General features: G+C 53.0%; 1 pseudogene; it reads right to left on the bottom strand.

Annotated features, from left to right (window-relative positions):
- Positions 1-4,621: 4,621 nt before the first annotated feature.
- LOC143305070 (large subunit ribosomal RNA) overlaps positions 4,622-5,000 on the bottom strand; it is a 2,945-nt pseudogene continuing 2,566 nt past the window's right edge.

A 5,000-nucleotide genomic window follows, 5' to 3' on the forward strand; every position in this document is an offset into this window, starting at 1 on the left:
CTTTCCAGTAACTTGCCCACCATCGATAGTAGGCAAATCGGCCTGTAAGACTTCGGGCTACTCTTATCCCGTTCTGGTCCCTTCGGGATAGTGATGACGTTCCCCAATTTCCAAACCTTCGGGAAGACTCCCCAGGTGAGGCAGCTATTCATGAGCCTGAGGAGTTCCTGATGGATTCCACCCCAGGCGCGTTGGATTACTTCGGCCTCGACTAGGTCAGGTCCAGGACATTTCCCCTTCGTTAGTCGTTTTACGGCGCCACTGAGTTCCTCGTAGCGGAACTCTGGGGTGTCCTCGACGTTCGGGGGGGTTGTACTGTCGCGTCTGATCGCTGTCTGCTCCGGCGTGTCCGTTTCTTCCTCGTCGTCGGGTAGTAGGGCGGACAGCATCGCCGCCGCGGTGGTTCGCCAGTTGGAGGTTTCCCCTTGTGGCGTCCGCAGAGTCGACACTGTTTCTTCCCTCCTTAGCTTGCCCGTGGCCGTTCGGTAGGCAATACCCCAGGGTTCTGCGTTGCCCTCCTTGGTTATAAATTCTCTCCAGCTGCGTATCTTGGTCCTGGTGATTGCTTTTACGTACTCCTTTCTGATTTCTCTATACCGCAGCTTCTCCTGCTCCCTCGTTGCGGGGTCCCTGGTCCCCTGATATTTCCTCCTTGCCCGGTAGACTTCCCTCTTTGCTCGTGTGAGCTCAGGCGTCCACCATGGCACCGATCTGTGATACCATTTTTTCCTCGGAATGGCGGCATCGCAGGCTCTTCTGAGGACTTCCTGCATCTGCTCGGCCATTCGTTCAACCTCGTTCGGCTGCCGGGGGTTTGTCTCTCGGAGTGTCGCCTTTTCCTCTATGATCACTCTTTGAAAGACCTCCCAGTTGGCGTGCCGAGTGTTGTATCTTCTTTCCTGAAGCTGCGGCGGAGTACTCCCCTCGTTAAAATCGAGACGCGTCTCCAGTATTCTGTGATCGCTGGAGGTTCCGTCCTCGTGTACTCTCCATTCCTTCACGAGCGGTATTGCTTCCGGAGTCGCCATAGTCAGGTCTATGTTCGATCGCCCTCTCGTTGTTTCAAATGTGTGTGCCTGTCCTGGTTTGTTGAGGATGTGGAGGTTGTATTGTGCGATGACAGCCTCCAGGGCCTCACCTCTGTCGTCGGTGTCCTTGCTGCACCACAGCGGAGATTTGGCGTTGGAGTCCAGGCCAATAATGGCTTTCTTCCCTCTGAGCCTATTCAGTACTTTGTCTAATTGCTCGAGGCCGACTTCGATATTTTCGGTCGGCGGAAAGTACTGGCTGACGAAGTATACCTCCGTCTCTCCATCGCTTACTTGTACACAAGCGCAGTGCGTTGTACATAGTCCGACAATTTCGAGCGGCGTTAGCTCCTTCGACTTAACTCCTACTGCTGCCATTGGTGGGTCACCCTTCGAACCCCGACAGGCGATCGAGATTCCTGTTCCGAGTCCGGGTATTTTTCCGTCGATGCTGTATGGCTCTTGCATTAGCAAGATTTCGTCGCCATCAGCTACCATCTGTGTCCTGATTTCGTGGGGGACAGTTTTGGAACGCTGCATGTTATGCTGCAGGATCCTTATACCCCTTCTACCCCCGTGTCCTCTTCCATTTTTGCTCGGGGCTTTACTCATACGTAGTTCGGGAGATAATTATTTCTAACGCCTTCTTATACATAGGGCAGTCTGCGTTAGAGGCCGCATGATCGCCTTTTTTCCCTGCCTTCTTGCAGTTGACGCAGCCGGCGTTCTTGTTTTTATTCATGCACTCTTTAGTGCTATGTCCGCTTTCCGCGCAATGTGCGCAGATCTCATAGCCCAAGCGGCAGTGTTTTGCCACGTGCCCATAGCCTTGGCACTTGTAACAGCGGCTGACGGCTATGTAATCCCGAACCCGGCAAGCATTCCACGAGATGAATATCTTGCCAGTTAGTAGTTTATCTCTTACCTGGGGGGGCACTTCCAGTACCCAGTTAGTTTCCTCGGAGTCCTTGCGGCCTGTTCTGAAGCAGAATTTGATGGCTCCGACGTCTTCATCTGTTAGCCTTTCTTGGTTCTGCTTCTTGATGCAGCCCATTATTTCCTTCTCCGGCATTTCCCGTGGGACATCATATAATATTACCCGGGGCAGCCTCCTCTGCGGCGTGCTGGTTTTTAGGCCGGCTTCCTTTAGCTTGGCGTTCTCCGTGAACGCTTTTAGGCCTTCGGGGTTCGCCGTTTCCACGACTAATCCATTCCCGCTGATTTTCTTCACTGCGGTGATCTGGATTCCTCTCTTACGTGGGTTCACCAGCGTGAAGACTGCTTCCCGTGCTTCCTCACTCGTTTTTATCTCGGAGTCTGACGACTCCGGCCGGATTATCACCGCGTTTGTAGGTGGTTTGACCGCGATTTGCCCCACCATACTATTCTTCATTTTGACTTTTTCGGCGTAGGAGGACTGCTTAGGCTCCATCCTTGATTTGACTGCCGTTTCGAGCCGCTTGCTCGTTTGTAGCGTCTTGTTGACGGCACTCAGTATCGCCGTTTCTTTCTTCTCCGCGCCGGTGCTCTGGTCCAACTTCCCGGTGAGGTAGCTGTTGTGGAGTAAGAGTTCTTCCACTATCCCTCGCATGTCCCGGAAATACCGCATGATGGCTGCGGTTTGCTCCTTGTTAACCTTCTTACTTGGGTCCAGACAGAAGGCTAATACGCCCTTCTCTATTTCCCCTGCCTGTGCTCTTAAATCGGGCACAGTGCGGGGTTCGTCTGCTGCTACAGGCGATTGCTGCTGCTTCGCCTCTTCCCCTTTTTCTTTCTCCTCTGTTCTCCTCTTCCTCTCCTGAACCGGGCTTTTCCCCTCCACCTTTTGCGTTTTCAGTGGTTGGAGAACCACTCTTGCTTTTGTAGCGGTTGGGGATTGACCCTTCGTAGCCATTCTGATATTTGTAGGTCCCCGCGGCGTATTGTTTTGCGCGCTGAGACACTAGGTCCGACGGCGTAACGGCGGCACTGGTCACGCACTTGTATTTGTATTTGCCCTGCGCTATTCTTTCTCGCGCGCGGGCACTAAGTCCGACGGCGTATTCCTTTTATCTTACTCGCTCGAGCCTGAGTCCCAGCGGCGTATTGTTTTACGCGCCGAGACACTAAGTCCCAGCGGCGTATTGTTTTACGCGCCGAGACACTAAGTCCCAGCGGCGTGTTGTTTACGCGCACAGACACTAAGTCCCAGCGGCGTATTGTTTTACGCGCACAGATACTAAGTCCGACGGCGTAACGGCGGCACTAGTCGAGCACTTGTGCTTGCACTGCACCACTATTATTATCTATACGCGCGGGCACTAAGTCCGACAGCGTATTGCTTTTTGCTTTTTTTTTTTTCTCGCTCGAGACAGAGTCCCAGCGGCGTATTGTTTTACGCGCCGAGACACTAAGTCCCAGCGGCGTATTGTTTTACGCGCACAGACACTAAGTCCCAGCGGCGTATTGTTTTACGCGCACAGATACTAAGTCCGAAGGCGTAACGGCGGCACTGGTCGAGCACTTGTGCTTGCACTGCACCACTATTATTATCTATACGCGCGGGCACTAAGTCCGACGGCGTATTGCCTTTTTTTTCGCTCGAGACAGAGTCCCAGCGGCGTATTGTTTTACGCGCCGAGACACTAAGTCCCAGCGGCGTATTGTTTAACGCGCACAGACACTAAGTCCCAGCGGCGTATTGTTTTACGCGCACAGACACTAAGTCCGACGGCGTAACGGCGGCACTGGTCAAGCACTTTTGCTTGCACTGCACCACTATTATTATCTATACGCGCGGGCACTAAGTCCGACGGCGTATTGCTTTTTTTTCGCTCGAGACAGAGTCCCAGCGGCGTATTGTTTTACGCGCCGAGACACTAAGTCCCAGCGGCGTATTGTTTTACGCGCACAGACACTAAGTTCCAGCGGCGTATTGTTTTACGCGCACAGACACTAAGTCCGACGGCGTAACGGCGGCACTGGTCAAGCACTTTTGCTTGCACTGTACTATTATTATCTATACGCGCGGGCACTAAGTCCGACGGCGTATTGCTTTTTTTTTCTCGCTCGAGACAGAGTCCCAGCGGCGTATTGTTTTACGCGCACAGACACTAAGTCCGAAGGCGTAATGGCGGCACTAGTCAAGCACTTGCACTAGCACTTCTCTGTGTTTCAAACTGGATACTTTTGCTGTGTCCTGATGTGTCACTTTACGAACGTGGCACTTAGACCGCAGCGTGTTGCTTTGCGGACGCGGATACACTAAGTACCGCTGCGAGCGGCTTCACGAACACTTGCACTGAGTCCCTCGGCGTATCGCTTTACGAACGCGGACGCTAGTCCCGCGGCGTATTGCTTTACGAACGTTGGCGCGCAGTTACCAAGTAGCCCGTGCGGCGGCGCTGCAGTCGCGCGTCTCAAGATGTCTTCCACTCTGCCCTAACCTCAGCCACGTTTTTCTCTGTCCACTCACGCTTCTATAGAAGCGATCTCCACTGTACTTTATTATTACTTTAATTCCCAAGCACTTTCTCTCCACTTTTGCGTTATTTTCTCGCCCGATTTCTTTGCTTTTCCGCAAGAACTCGAACATTAAGTACGGAGCGACGTGAACGCGTGTTCTCAGTATGCCGCCATCTTGTGGACTCAGTAGATAGGGACAGAGGGAATCTCGTTAATCCATTCATGCGCGTCACTAATTAGATGACGAGGCATTTGGCTACCTTAAGAGAGTCATAGTTACTCCCGCCGTTTACCCGCGCTTTTTTGAATTTCTTCACGTTGACATTCAGAGCACTGGGCAGAAATCACATTGCGTCAACACCCTTGGGGGCCATCGCAATGCTTTGTTTTAATTAGACAGTCGGATTCCCCTAGTCCGTGCCAGTTCTGAGCTGAGCGTTGAATGGCGGCCGAAGAGAACGACCGCGACGGTATAACCGCCACGGAAGCCTCGCAGCAAGGAAGATCCGCGGGAGGCCAAGGCACGGG

The sequence above is a fragment of the Bombus vancouverensis genome, unplaced genomic scaffold (genome assembly GCF_051014615.1).
Source record: "Bombus vancouverensis nearcticus unplaced genomic scaffold, iyBomVanc1_principal scaffold0078, whole genome shotgun sequence".
Lineage (NCBI taxonomy): Eukaryota > Metazoa > Arthropoda > Insecta > Hymenoptera > Apidae > Bombus > Bombus vancouverensis.